This window comes from Triticum urartu, chromosome 6, assembly GCF_003073215.2.
Source record: "Triticum urartu cultivar G1812 chromosome 6, Tu2.1, whole genome shotgun sequence".
In the NCBI taxonomy this organism is placed as follows: Eukaryota; Viridiplantae; Streptophyta; class Magnoliopsida; order Poales; family Poaceae; genus Triticum; species Triticum urartu.
Genome location: NC_053027.1, coordinates 159,406,642 through 159,423,017, shown reverse-complemented (window position 1 = coordinate 159,423,017; position 16,376 = coordinate 159,406,642).

Genomic DNA, 16,376 nt, shown 5'->3' with positions numbered 1-16,376 from the left:
TTTTCCATCCAACCCTTTATCTTGTCCCAAACCCTATCCTTCAAGAATTTCAAAGCCCCATTCTTGATTGTTCCCACATCAGATGGCATTCCTAAGTATCTCTCTGTCAGGGATTCATTCTCAATGTTTAGGGCCTCCTTTACCTCTTCTCTAAGGGAATTGGGACATCCCTTGCTGAAGAAAACAGAGGACTTTGCAAGGTTTATTTTCTGGCCCGATGCATTACAATAGCTTTCCATCAATGAAGACATCTCATTTGCTACAGTAGCACTAGCTTTCACAAACAGCAGGCTATCATCCACGAAGAGCAAGTGGCTAACCGGCGGAGCCGAAGGTGCCACTCGAAGTCCGTTCAACTGGGATGATCATCTTGGTTTTTTAAAAGGCACGAAAGGCCCTCCGCTGCAAGTAAAAATAGGTATGGAGAAATTGGGTCTCCCTGACGGATTCCCCTTGAAGGAATGAAACCATCAAGCTTTGAACTATTAAACAGAACTGAAAACTTAACTGAAGATACCATTCTCATCATTGTATCAACCCACTCCTGTGCAAAACCCATCTTGGTCATGATAGCTCGCAAATAAGCCCATTCCACCCGGTGCAGAAGTGTAGCCCATTGCTCTTGTCAGTACATTTTGTCCTGTAACGGTTGTACTTCCAGGGATTGGTAGTTGATTATGTAGCATCAATCCGCATCTTATCTTCATTATCCTCTATCCCTTCCAGTATTATCATATCTATAATTACTCTCAACAAAATGCAGAGTACAGGCAATGCTTATGAAGAAGATTCTGTGCTGAAATTCTTGAGTTATCCTTCCCTTGCCATGGAGAAGGGCATTATAAAGCCGGTGTTAACTGTTAATGTAAGTCAGTCCTTGTAAAGCCTTTATCCTGAACTGCTATTTAATTTGCTCGTACTCCCTATCATTTACTGCTGTTTAGTTTGCTGTTTCTACCAAAATGCATGTTTGTAAGAACCGTAAGTTCTAAGTTTTACTTGTAAAACCAAATTCCTTATTCATACGATGCACATTACTTAATGCTCCCTATACGTATGCTTGTTTTTGTGGATCTATAATCCAGTGTGTGGTGAAGCAGCCCACGTTTGCACCTTGTCATCTCCTGTTTTATCTTACTGATGTGGCTGATGATATGAACAACATGGCATGCACATTATCCAAAATAGATACAATGATTTTCTTTGCCCTTCATCTATGCTTGTTATGTTGACATGGTAATCCAATAGTGTGGTGAAGCTCCCCGCATTATGAACAATGCCAAATTATGCTATTGATATTTTGAACATACTCTTTATTTTCTAATTTGAAATTGGATAGAATTGATAGAACAGTTATCATCTTTGTTTATACACGTGCAAAACCTGTCATCTCTCTGCTTTGTTTCAGGGTGATATGCCTGATGGCATGCACAAGTCTGCTGAAGGCTGTGAGACAAACCCAACATATATTGTAGCAAAGAAGGCAAAGCATCTTGAGGATAGCGAGACAACCCCAAAGTCTTGTCTTGATGCAGTGTTCAAGTTCCTTGAGACTAACAGTCAGACAAGCTCACATAATTCGTTGTCTGAATCAGTTCGACTTCTTCAGTCCCAAGTTCTAGCAGAAAGGCATTCTGCAACTCAACTTCGACTTGAAGTCCTATCTCTAAGAAAGATTGCGGAGAACACCAATGAGAACATCATCGCTAAACAGCTACACCTGGAAGCTATGACCGACATGCTAGGCCGGTCTCACAGCCTTGCTCAGCAGCTTGCGCAGCAGTTCCCCCGCAAGGCTAACCTTTCTTGAACTGTCTTGGAAGTGGTCTCGGTTCAGTATTATTTTGTTACGCTGCAATGGTGCCCAATTTTTGTAATCTGCTTCTTCGTTGCGCTCTATGATCACTGGTGGCGAACTTTGATGCCCAGTGGATGTAATATACCTTAAATCCTTTATTGTGTAGTGTAGGTTTATTCTTAGTTACTGTGCCGTAATTTCTTTATTATATAGAGTAGGTTTGTTCTTAATTCCTACTAGTTACGCAGCAGCCCGAAATGAACCCTGGCCCATGATTGTGCGAATCAAATCACGGGCTTTTAACAGTCCAAAATTGTCCGGGTCCTTGTTTGGCCCAATCAGATATCGGCTGCGAGTAGGCCGGATGCAAACCGGGCCATAGTTAGGCCCAACTATATGACGGGCTTTTAACATGCCAAAATTAATATAGGGCCGAAATGTTAAACGGGCCCTTAATAGGCCAAAACTAATATCAGGCCGAATTACTAAGTGGGCCTTTAGCAAGTGCGCCCAAAAGCATAGTGTCCAGTTGACGGGCCAAATCTGATATGGGCCATAATTGAGCCCAAAGCCTGTTAAAGGGCCAGACCTGATCTGGGCTGTAATTTGGCCCAAAACGTGGTAGGCTTTTAACGGGCCGTATCTCATATGGGCCACTATTAGGCCCGGAGCGTGGCAGGCCATTAATGGACCGGATCAAATATGGGCCGGCATTTGGCCCAAAACATGGCAGCCAGTTAATGGGCCGGCCTACTAGGGTCCTCAAAATCTTGTGGGCCTATAGCTGGGTCGGCCCATTAATGTCGGCGAAATCTCATGGGCCTTTAGCTGGGCCGGCCCATTATGACCCGCAAGAATCTTGTGGGCCTTTACCTGGGCCGGCCCATTATGGCACACAAAAATCTTGTGGGCCTTTACCTGGGCCGGCCCATTATGGACCGCAAAATCTTGTGGGCATTTAGCTGGGCCAGCCCATTATGGTCCGCAAAATCTCGTGGGCCTTTAGCTGGGCCGGCCCATTATGGTCCGCAAAATCTTGTGGGCCTTTAGTTGTGCCGGCCCATTTAAACTTGTTGGGCCGTGCCATGTGTCGACGTATCATAGGCGCCTTCTATCCAGTGAGTGGATGACATCTGTCCCGACGATGAGCCAACACGTGTTTCCTCTAGCCAATGATGATTTTACACGTGGAAAATCCCCATTGGTCGGGGCGGTTAACGGGTTATCGGATCCAAAACCCGACCCGATAGCTTAACGTCGTTCCGTTATGGTGGATGCCACATGTCGGTCACCCTTGATGAAAGCACTTATATGACGCGCGATTTATCGTCATGGAAGTGGACACTTCCGTGATGATAATTTTAGTAATGTCATGGAACACTTCTACGACAGCACAGGTATGACTATCTTGATTCTATCATAAATTTGTCATGGATGTACATGCATGAAAAAAAAGCGTCCTACTATGACAAACACGTATCATCACGGAAGTGTATTTTTTTTAGTGAATGTGACCCTCGAGGGTGATTCCTCTTAAGTTCAGCTTGGTGATTACATGGGGTGGATTCCATCGAGGGTGATTCCTCGGGTTTCTGCCTTGATGTTACAAACACAGTTACCTTTACCTGTAGCCCCCATGCAATGTTACTGTGGGACTGAAGGGACAGGCGGTACCATCTCGGTAGAGGTGAACCTAAGTTCCTGACAGTCTGTGGTTACTCTGGTCGGCCCTGAGGGGTACCCGCGAGTTGATGTGAATGTCGGGCGGGCCCGGAGAGCACCTGTGAGATAATTAGGAGGCACACCTGGGCAGGTAGACCGCCCTAGAGAGAGAGGGTTGGGCTTTGCCCTTGCCGTATTTCCTCGATACGGGGCGACGAGGTCACATGATCGTGAGTCTCTCCTCGTCTCTGCGAGCTCCTAATACACTAAGGGTTTGGGTATTTGTTCTGAGTTGGCCACTGGCCATTACGCACTAACCACCACGCGGGAATAGTTATAGGCACTCGGCATCATAGTATGAATTGAAGCCTTGTCAAACGTCCATTTCAGCATTGCAACACGGCTAGGCCGGCACCATCCAGGCTTTGGTGGTGCCTGGATCTGCCCTGCTCGCAACGAATCAGAGTGCAATGGGTGATGGGCCCAAGACCCCGGAGTGCTTAGGATGTAGACCAGCGGGGACCTCTCTGCTGAGCCTAGGTAGGGTTGCGATGTGTTGATCTTCCAGGCCGGGCATGGACCCAAGAAAGTGCGTCCGGCCAGAGTAATCAAGCATGTTGGGTAATGTGGTGCACCCATGCAAGGAAGTTATCTATTCGAATAGCTGTGTCCACGGTAATGGACGCTCAGAGTGGTATCCTAATCTATTACAACTAGAAATGGATACTTGATACATGAGATGGATAAGTTGGCTCCGGGATTGCTTTCTCGCAGGGAGTCGAGGAAGGATCTCTGGGCGTTAATACTACAACATGCTTGTTAAATATTAAAATGATATTATGTACTCTTCTGAATGCTGCAAGATGCTTGGAGATGCTAGTCTTCGATAGGCTAGGCTTTCCCTTCTCTTCTGGCTTTCTGCATTTCAGTCCACAGATATAGCCCACTCCTTTGATACTGATGCATACTTAGTTTAGATCTGATGTAAGTCTTGCGATTACTTTGGATGAGTACTCATGGTTGCTTTGCTACCTCTTTTTCCCCTACATCCGGTTGTTGTGATCAGATGATGGATCTTAGGAGCCAGATGCCACTGCCGACGGATACTACTACCCCGATGGAGCCTACTGCTATGTGGAGAGCACCGACGACCGGGGGTAGTTAACGGGTCGTAGGGAGGAGGCCTTGCCTCTTCGATCGTTGCTTCTTCTGTGCTAACCTTCTTAAGGATCCTTGTTTAACTTATGTCTGTACTCAGATGTTATTGCTTCCGCTGACTCTTGTGTATTGAGTTATGTATTCGATCCCTCGAGGCCCCTGGCCCTGTTGTTGCCATGGATGAAGAAGAGCTCTGGGCAGGCCCAGAAGGTGTACTCCTAGCAGATGGTGGTGGTGGTGCCTATTTTCTTTTACCTCAGGTGGAATTGGCGGCTGAATTCAGTGGTGCTGCAGTAGGACATGTAGGAGTAGAGGATGTACGTGGTGTCCATGATGAAGATCGACCTGCAGAAAAATTAGTTCATGCCAAAGCCTGTCGATCCTGCACTTCACGTTCAGCTTTGTAAGCAAGATGGAATAAACGAGTGATATTATTATACTCCTTATACTCTAGAATGGTTTGAATCTTTTTATTTAATCCACCCATAAAACGTGCAAGCATAGCTTCATTATCCTCAACAATACCACATCTAATCATGCCAGTTTGTAATTCCTGATAATATTCTTCTATAGAATTTGTTCCTTGTCTTAAACGTTGTAATTTTTGAAGTAATTCATGTTGATAATATGGTGAAACCTAACGAGTACACATAGCAGTTTTTAAAGCAGCCCAAGTAGTTCGAATATTATTTGGATATAATCTGCGATTTTCAGACCACCACACACAAGCAAAACTAGTGAAAGCACAAAGAGCAGCAGCAACACATCTCTCCTTGGGGTATTGTAAACATGTAAAATGTTGTTTAGTTCCTAACTCCCAGGTAAGATATATATCATGAACATATCTACCCTCAAATGGTGGAATATTCAATTTTAGTTTAGGGAGATGGTCATGATCTCGTACTTGAAGTGGTGGTGCAGCCCTACCGTTGGGATTATATGCACGTGGATGACCTAGTGGTGCTGGTTGCACGTAGTTCTGATTTTGGTCAACCTCATCCTCGTAATCGCCCGCATAATCATCATCATCCTCGGCACCAGCAGCAGCGGTAGCAGGAGCCAAAGAAGCATCAACAGTAGGTACAGTGATAACCCACAAGTATAGGGGATCGCAACAGTTTTGAAGGATAGAGTATTCAACCCAAATTTATTGATTTGACACAAGGGGAGCCAAAGAATATTCTCAAGTATTAGCAGCTGAGTTGTCAATTCAACCACACCTGAAAGACTTTATATCTGCAACAAAGTATTTAGTAGCAAAGTAATATGGAAGTAACGGTAACGGTGGCAAAAGTAGCAGTAGCAGTTTTGTAGCAATTGTAACAGTGGCAATGGAAAAGTAACGTAGCAAAGATCAATATGAAACGAGCTCGTAGGAAATGGATCAATGATGGATAATTATGTTGGATGGCATTCATCATGCAACAGTTATAACATAGGGTGACACAGAACTAGCTCCAACTCATCAATATAATGTAGGCATGTATTCCGAATATAGTCATACATGCTTATGGAAAAGAACTTGCATGACATCTTTTGTCCTACCCTCCCATGGCAGAGGGGTCCTATTGGAAACTAAGGGATATTAAGGCCTCCGTTTAATAGAGTACCGGACCAAAGCGTTGGCACTTAGTGAATACATGAACTCCTCAAACTACGATGATCACCGGGAAGTGTTCCGACTATTATCACTCCGGGGTTGCCGGATCATAACACGTAGTAGGTGACTATAACTTGCAATATCGGATCAAGAACACAAATATATTTTTAAGTCATTCCGAGAACTTTTATTTCTGCACAAAAATAAAACCATGGCGATTCTGCTGAAAACAGCGTCAGTTCGGGTTAGTTCCATTCAAATCATGCAAGTTAGAGTCCAAAACAAGATCAAGAGAGTTTGGAAAAGTAGATACGATGGAGACATATCAACTCCCCAAGCTTAACCCATTGCTTGTCCTCTAGCAATTTAGTTGATAAACTGAAAGTGATAAAGAAAAACTTTTACAAACTTTATTTGATCTTGTTGATGCAAATATGTAAAGCGAGCATTCAAGTTTTCAGCAAAAATCAGGAACTAACCATATTCACAATAACATTTAGGTCTCACATTTACTCATATCAATGACATAATCAACTAGCGAGCAATGATAATAAATCTCGAATGACAACAATTTTTCAAAACAATCATGATATGATATAACAAGATGGTATCTCGCTAGCCCTTTCTTAGACCGCAAAACATAAATGCAGAGCACCCCTGAAGATCAATGACTGACTAGACATTGTAATTCATGGTAAAAGAGATCTAGTCACAGTCATACTCAATATCAATTAATTACAATGCATACAAATGACAGTGGTTCTCTCTAACTGGTGCTTTTTATAAGAGGATGATGACTCAACAATAAAAGTAAATAGATAGGCCCTTCGCAGAGGGAAGCGGGGATTTGCAGAGGTGCCAGAGCTTGAGTTTTTGAAACAAAGATGAATAATATTTTGAGCAGTATGCTTTCATTGTCAACATAACAACCAAGAGATCTTGGTATCTTCCATGCTACATACATTATAGGCGATTCCCAAACAGAATGGTAAAGTTTATACTCCCCCACCATCAACAAGAACACTCCACGGCTAGTTCGAAACAATGGGTACCATCCAACTAACAACAATCCCAGGGGAGTTTTGTTTGCAATTATTTTTATTTGATTTGAGCATGGGACTGGGCATCTTGTGTAACACCCACAATGCGTCTATATCTCCCACGTGTCGAGGCACGACTTAGAGGCATAACCGCATGGTGGTTTAGTCGGAAGTGGGGTAATCTTCACACAATCCCAAGTACTGAATAAGAAAGGGATAAAGAGTTGGCTTACAATCGCCACTTCACACAAATAACAAGTAAACATACATCATCCATAGCACAATCAAGGTCCAACTACGAAACCAAAATAAAAGAAGACAACCCCAAATGCTAGATCCCCGATCGTCCCAACTGGGCTCCACTACTGATCAATAGGAAACGAAACAAAACAATGATCAAGATCTTCATCGAGCTCCCACTTGAGTTCGGTATCGTCACCTGCACTGGTATCCTCGACACCTGCAACTGTTTGGAAGTATCCGTGAGTCACGAGGACTCAGCAATCTCACACCCCTGAGATCAAGACTATTTAAGCTTATGGGTAGGAAAGGGGTAGTGAGGTGGAGCTGTAGCAAGCACTAGCATATATGGTGGCTAACATATGCAAATGAGGGTGAGAAGAGAAGCAGCGCAACGGTCAAGAAGCTAGAAGTGATCAAGAAGTGATCCTGAAACTACTTACATTCAAACATAACACAAGACCGTGTTCTCTTCCCGGACTCCGACGAAAATAGACCATCACGGCTACACACGCGGTTGGTTCATTTTAATTAAGTTAAGTGTCAAGTTCTCTACAACCGGATATTAACAAATTCCCATCTGCCACATAACCGCGGGCACTGCTCTCGAAAGTTTATACCCTGCAGGGGTGTCCCAACTTAGCCCATCACAAGCTCTCACGGTCAACAAAGGATATTCCTTCTCCCGGGAAGACCCGATTAGTCTTGGAATCCCGGTTACAAGAAATTTCAGCAATGGTAAAACAAGACCAGCAAAGCCGCCCGATGTGCCGACAAATCCCGATAGGAGTCGCATGTATCTCGTTCTCAGGGCACACCGGATTGTCCAAACTTTCGGTAAGCCAGCCCAAAGTTGCCCCTGGTGGCCACCGGCGGCTGACAGGTTGGACCAACACTCAGAGGAGCACTGGCCCGGGGGGTTAAAATAAAGATGACCCTTGAGTCCGCGGAACCCAAGGGAAAAAGGCTTAGGTGGCAAATGTTAAAACCAAGGTTGGGCCTTGCTGGAGGAGTTTTATTCAAAGCAAACTGTCAAGGGGTTCCCATAACACCCAACCGCGTAAGGAACGCAAAATAAAGGAACATAACACCGGTATGACGGAAACCAGAGCGGCAAAAGTGGAACAAAACACAAGACATAAGGCTGATCCTTCCACCCTTTACCAAGTATATAGATGCATTAAAGTAAATAAGATATAATAATGATATCCCAACATATCCATGTTCAACATGGAACAAACTTCAACTTCGCCACTTCACACAATACACCTCCAGGATTGTCTCCTTGCACGGCATTCCGCAATTGATATCTTTAGATCGAGGAAGCATCTTCACTTCTAAGTTCTGGGAGTCTTTCCCGAAGGCCTTGGGCACCAACATTCGCTTCAGCACAGCTTTCCATCCTCAAACTAGTGGCCAAGTCGAGTGAGTCAATCAAATTCTTGAAGATATGCTCAGGTCTTGTGTCATTTCCTTCAGTATGAAGTGGGAAGATTGTCTTCCATATGCCGAGTTCTCCTACAACAACAGCTTCCAAGCGAGTTCGGGAAAGGCCCCATTCGAAATTCTCTATGGCAGAAAGTGTCGTACTCCTCTCAATTGGTCAGAGACTGGTGAACACCAACTTCTTGGCAATGACTTAATCACAGAAGCTGAAGATATTGTGTAAAGTCATCCGCGAAAATCTCAAAGCCGCGCAATCGCGCCAGAAGAGTTACTATGATAGCAAGCACCGTGACTTGGCTTTCGAGATCGGAGACCATGTCTACCTCCGCGTCTCTCCAATGAAAGGCACTCGTCGCTTCGGTATCAAAGGGAAGCTTGCCCCTAGGTACGTGGGTCCTTTCAAGATCATTGGCAAAAGAGGCGACCTCGCCTATCAACTTGAGCTTCCGCCCAACTTCGCTAATGTGCACGATTTGTTTCACGTGTCATAGCTTTGCAAGTGCTTCAAGACTCCTGAGCGCACCATCAACTTCGAAGAGATTGATCTCCATGAAGATCTATCTTATCATGAGCATCCCGTTTCTATTCTTGAAGAAACCGAGCGCAAGACTCGCAACAAGTCAATCAAATTCCTAAAAGTGAAGTGGTCACACCATTCCGACTGAGAAGCCACCTAAGAATGCGAGGATCACCTCCGTTTCAAATATCCGAAGTTCTTTCAGTCCTAGATCTTGGGACGAGATCCTCTTGTAGTGGTGAAGTGTTGTAACACCCCGGATGTAACTTGCCATATTTGTAACTCCAACTCTTGCCATTTTCGGCCTTAAGTTATGAGATTCCCTTCGTGGTTGAGTTTTTGTCTTCGTTTAGTATTTTGTTCATGTCATGCATTTAATATCATGTCATCATGTGCATCCCATTTGCATACGTGTTCGTCTCATGCATCCGAGCATTTTCCCCATTGTCCGTTTTGTAATCCGACACCCCGACATGCACCGGCGCACCACTCTTGTCTCTTTTCGTGAGTGGGTGTTAAACGTTCTCGGAATGGACCGAGATTTGCCAAGTGGCCTTAGTACTCCACCGGTGGACCGCCTGTCAAATTTCGTTCCATTTGGAGGCTGTTTGATGCTCCAACGGTTAACCGGGTAACCGCAAAAGCCTCTTTTGTGTTGCATCCCAACACCCCTCCAAAACAGCCCAAAAACCCATCTAAACTACTTCCATGTCCTCCGTCGTCGGATCACGATCGTGTGGGCGAAAACTACACCGCATTTGGACACCCCAAACTCCCTCTACCTATAAATATGCGTCCCCCTCCGAATTTTCGCGCAGTCCAAACCCTAGCCTAGCCCCTCTCCACCGTCGGACACGTCCGGATCGGACCGGACGCATCCACCACCGCGCCCGAGCCAACCAGGAGCCGCCTCATCACCGCCGCCAGACAGACCCGATCGGTCCCCATCTCCCTCCAGCGCCCGACCTCCTTCCTTCTTCAGCTCCGCCACGTGACTTCTCTCCCTCCCACGCCCCGAGCACCTCTGCTTCGTCGCTTCCCCGCCATGGCGCCCGCGCATCCAGCCATGCTATGCCAACAGCGCCTCCGGCGACCCCATCCTCTGCTCCGCTGTTCCTCTACTCCCTTTACGGCATCCTCCTCATCGCCGCCATTGCCACAAGCAGAGGCTTGCCTCGCCACTCCGGCGACCTAGTCCTCCGACGACCTCGACTTCTAGCCCACTGCTCTGCCTCGCCTTCGGCCATGGCAGCTGAGGGCCACCTCGCGCCCGCGCCTCTTCCTCCCTCTGTTCGGCCGCAAGCGCGCCACCGCCTTCTTCGAGCAGCAGCAGCTTGTTTTGCTGCCTGCTGACGAGCACCCGACCTGGCCATCTCCTGCTTCTACCTCGAGCAATACCACCACGACCTGCATGCCCTGTCCGCCGTAGTGGACGACCGCGACCCCCCACTGTCATCATGCACCTCCACTTGCTGTTGCCGTTGACGCCAAGTTCGACCACCGAACAGGGATTAGCGCCAAGTACCCCTTCGCATACACAAGCCCCTCGAAGGTCCATCGATGCCTAGTACGACTACAGGACCGGAACGAAGTACCACGATGAGCGTTGACTTGTACCACTACACCGCACCTAATCGCCAAGTCCAGTGATATGCCAAGTACCTCTACCCACGGCCCTGAACATCTAGGAACGTGTACGACTACCGTTGCCTGAAGAACCGCGGGTCACAAGCGCCATGAACAACTACCGTCGCCGCGGATCTGACAAGTTCGCGAGTACGACAACTTCCCACGATGACCTTGTACCACTACCGTCGCAAGAATCAAGACCGACAAGTCCGAAGGCACAAGTACCACTCCGAACCATGTACGACTACCATCGCCGAAGACCCATGTAATGCAAGCATCAAGTTCAACTACCGTCGCGTGAACCACTACTTCCACGACGGCCGTGAACGACTACTTCCCTCGACGAACTTGATCCGCTTCGAAAACGCTCGCTTCAAAGGTATACCACCGAGACGATGCCCGTGAACGAATGCATGTGATGTATGAGATGTCCGTGTTTGAACCATGCCTGACTTGTTCGTAGCACGTCGTCACTTGTTTCCTGATACGTCTCTGTCGTATCTACTTTTCCAAACACTTTTGCCCTTGTGTTGGACTCTAAATTGCATGATTTGAATGGAACTAACCCGGACTGACGCTATTTTCAGCAGAATTACCATGGTGTTATTTATATGCAGAAATAAACGTGCTCAGAATGGTCTGAAACTTCACGGAGCAACTTTTCGAAAAATATGAAAAATACCTGCAAAAGATGGAGGCCAGGGGGCCCACCACCTCTCCACGAGGGTGGGGGCCGCGCCTACCCCCCTAGGGCGCGTCCCCTACCTCGTGGGCCCCCTGTTGCCTCTCCGACTCCAACTCCAACTCCATATATTGAGTTTCGGTGAGAAAAATCAGAGAGAAGAAATCATCGCGTTTTATGATACGGAGCCGCCGCCAAGCCCTAAAACCTCTCGGGAGGGCTGATATGGAGTCCGTTCGGGGCTCCGGAGAGGGGAATCCATCGCCATCGTCATCATCAACCATCCTCCATCACCAATTTCATCATGCTCACCGCCGTGCGTGAGTAATTCCATCATAGGCTTGCTGGACGATGATGGGTTGGATGGGATCTATCATGTAATCGAGTTAGTTTTGTTAGGGTTTGATCCCTAGTATCCACTATGTTCTGAGATTGATGTTCCTATGACTTTGGTATGCTTAATGCTTGTCACTAGGGCCCGAGTGCCATGATTTCAGATATGAACCTATTATGTTTTCATCAATATATGAGTGTTCTTGATCCTATCTTGCAAGTCTATAGTCACCTATTATGTGTTATGATCCGTTAACCCCGAAGTGACAATAATCGGGATACTTGCCGGTGATGACCGTAGTTTGAGAGGTTCATGTATTCACTATGTGTTAATGCTTTGTTCCGGTTCTCTATTAAAAGGAGGCCTTAATATCCCTTAGTTTCCGTAAGGACCCCGCTGCCATGGGAGGGTAGGACAAAAGATTCCATGCAAGTTCTTTTCCATAAGCACGTATGACTATATTCGGAATACTTGCCTACATTATATCAATGAACTAGAGCTAGTTCTGTGTCACCCTAGGTTATGACTGTTACATGATGAACCGCATCCGGCATAATTCTCTATCACCGATCCATTGCCTACGAGCTTTCCATATATTGTTCTTCGCTTATTTACTTTTCCATTGCTATTTCTACCATCACTACAAAATACCAAAAACATTACTTTTACTATTGTTACCTTTTTCTACCGTTACCTCTACTATCATATTACCTTGCTACTAAACACTTTGCTGCAGATATTAAGTTTCCAGGTGTGGTTGAATTGATAACTCAGCTGCTAATACTTGAAAATATTCTTTGGCTCCCCTTGTGTCGAATCAATAAATTTGGGTTGAATACTCTACCCTCGAAAGTTGTTGCAATCCCCTATACTTGTGGGTTATCAAGACTATTTTCTAGCGCCGTTGCCGGGGAGCATAGCTCTATTCTTTGAGTCACTTGGGATATATATCTGCTTATCATTATGAAGAACGTGAGAGATCCAAAAACCAAGATCTATCTCTCAGCTACGAGGGGAGGTAAGGAACTGCCATCTAGCTCTGCACTTGATTCACCTTCTGTTATGAGTAATCTTGCAACACCTACACCTGCTTCTGCTATTCGTTCTGATATGTCGCATGTTATTGATGATGCCACTTCTGCTATGCATGATACTTATGATGAAACTACCTCTATGCCTGATACTACTGTGCCACTTAGTGATTTTCTTGATGAACAACTTTCTAGGGCTAGAGGGATTGAAAATATTGAATCTGATGATACTGATGAAAGTGATGATGAAGAATCACTTGTTATTCCTAAGGGTTATGTTTTTTATCAAGAAGCTTCTTTAGCTATTTTAGCTTGCAAAAATAGAAATGAACTCAAAAGGTTATTAGCTAAATGGAGTAAGCAATCTCTAAATGCTAGAATGAAACCTGACCCTGCTTTTGCTACTTCACCTATCTTTGTTACTGATAAGGATTATGAATTCTCTCTTGATCCTGATGTAATTACTTTGGTTGAATCTGATCCTTTTGGTGGTTATGAATCTGAAACTGTTGTGGCACATCTTACTAAATTGAATGATATAACCACCCTGTTCACTAAAGATGAGAGAACTCGTTACTTCTATATCCTTAAAATATTTCCGTTCTCATTAAAAGGTGATGCTAAGATATGGTTTAATTCTCTTGATCCTGGTTGTGTGCATAGTCCCCAGGATATGATTTATTACTTCTGTGCTAAATATTTCCCTACTCATAAGAAACAAGCTGCTTTAAGGGATATATATATAATTTTGTGCAAATTAAAGAAGAGAGTCTCCCACAATCTTGGGGGAGGTTTCTCCAATTACGTAATGCTTTGCCTGATCATCCTCTTAAGAAAAATGAAATACTTGATATCTTTTATAATGGACTAACCGATGCCTCCAGAGATTACCTGGATAGTTGTGCCGGTTCTGTTTTTCAGGGAAAGAACACCGGATGAAGCTAAAATTCTATTGAATAATATGTTGACAATTGAAAATAATTGGACACCTCCGGAGCCAAGTCCGGAGCCTATTCCTAAACCAACTCCAAAGAAGAGGGGTATTCTATTTCTCAGTCCTAAAGATATGCAAGAGGCAAAGAAATCTATGAAAGAAAAAGGTATTAAAGCTGAAGATTTTAAGAATTTACCTCCTATTGAAGAAATACATGGTCTTAATTTACCGCCTATTGAAGAAACATATAATCCAAATCCTTCTCCTATTGAAGAAACTCATGGTCTTGATAACCCGACATAGGTAGTAAAGGTAAATTCTCTCTACAGATATGATAAAACTGAAATCCAATTTACTAAATTTGCTAGCCCATGCTCAGATGAGTTTGATAAATTTATGGCTAAGCAAGAAGATTTTAATGCTTATTTTGGTAGACAATTGAAATACAATTCAAATATGCTTGAACACTTGGGTGATTATATGACTAATGTTAAAGATGAACTTAAACTTATTAGTAAACATGCTTCTATTGTTACCACTCAAGTAGAACAAGTACTTAAAGCTCGAAATGATTTTCTCAATGAATTGAATAGTAAAGATAATGATAATGCTGTTAGAGTGGCTACTAGAACTGGTAGAATAACTCAGGAACCTTTGTATCCTGAAGGCCACCCTAAGAGATTTCAGCAAGATTCTCAGAGAAATAATATAGATGCACCTAGTTCGTCTAAAAAGAAGAAAAAGAAAAATGATAGGACTTTGCATGCTTCTAGTGATCCTATGTAACACCCCGGATATGATTTACCTAATATGTACTCAAACTCTTGCCGTTTCCGGCGCTAAGTTATTTTATTTTGTCGGGTTCGGGTTTTTGTCTCCGTGTGTTGTTGTCATTGTCATGCATCTCATATCATGTCATCATATGCATTGCATTTGCATACATGTTCGTCTCATGCATCCGAGCATTTTCTCCGTTGTCCGTTTTGCATTCCGGCGCTCCGTTCTCCTCCGGTGGTCATTTCTACCTTTCTTTCGTGTGTGGGGATTAAACATTTCCCGATTGGACCAAGACTTGTCATGCGGCCTTGGGTTACTAACGGTAGACCGCCTGTCAAGTTTCGTACCATTTGGACTTCGTTTGATGCTCCAACGGATAACCGAGGGACCGAAAAGGCCTCGTGTGTGTTGCAGCCCAACACCCTTCCAATTTGGCCCAAAACCCACCAAAACCCTCTCCATCATCTGGAGCGTTCGATCACAATCGCGTGGCCAAAAACCGCACCTCATTTGGACACTCCTAGCTCCCTCTATGCCTATAAATACACCACCCTCCCGAAATTCGCGGTTCCCCTCGTCCGAAACCCTAGATCCACCTCTCTCCGCGCGGCCGGACACGTCCGCCAGCCGCCGGACATGTCCGCCACCTCCCGCAACGAACCGCAGGCCGCCACGTGGCGCCCGCGCGCCCCACATTGCCGCTCCCGCCGCCGGCCCGGTCGGCCCGGGGAGGGCCCCTGAGGCCCGCGCGCCGCCGCCGCCGCCCACCCGGCTCGCCCCGCCACCTTTCTCCTTCGATGTCGGCGCCCGGAGCCCGCGCCAGCCACCGCCACCTCGTCGGCGACCCCGCCGCGCCTCACCGCTCCGGCGGCCGACCGCCTCGCTCCGGCGCCGCCCACCGCCGCCGTCCGCCGCCCCCTCGTCGTCCGCGCCGCCGCCCAAGTCCGGCGACGACCCCCTCGCTCCGACCCCCTCTCTCCGGCGAGCTTCGTCCACTCCGGCGAACAGGAACCCCGTCGAACCTCGGATTGCGTGCAAATCTCAGATCTGAAAATATCTCGGTTGACTTTCCTCCCAAAACCCAAACTATTTTGCGTTTTTCATCACGTTGAATCTCCGCATCCGTAGCTCCGTTTTGGGCATATAGTATATCAAAATGTTCGTCTCAGTGAGTACATAATTTCATCTAATTGCATCATTTTCATTTGAGTTCATCTTGACGCCCGAAATGCTGTTGGAAGAGTGCTATTTGAGATAATTGTCAGATCTGCTGCTCCAAATAGCTATTTGTCATTTTTGCCATGATTAATGTGTGCATGATATGCCCCTGAGCTCTTCATGAGTTTTGTTATATGCTTTGCCATCTTTCCAGAGGTGCAACCCATGTATTTTTGTGATGTGTGTGGTGACTAGCACAAGCTTGCAAAGTGGAGCATTCGTTAATGCTGATTTCAGGGACTTAGCAATTCAACTAAGTCCTTGATCTGTTTATATCAATATGCCATATGTTCATGTTGTTTCCTAGTGA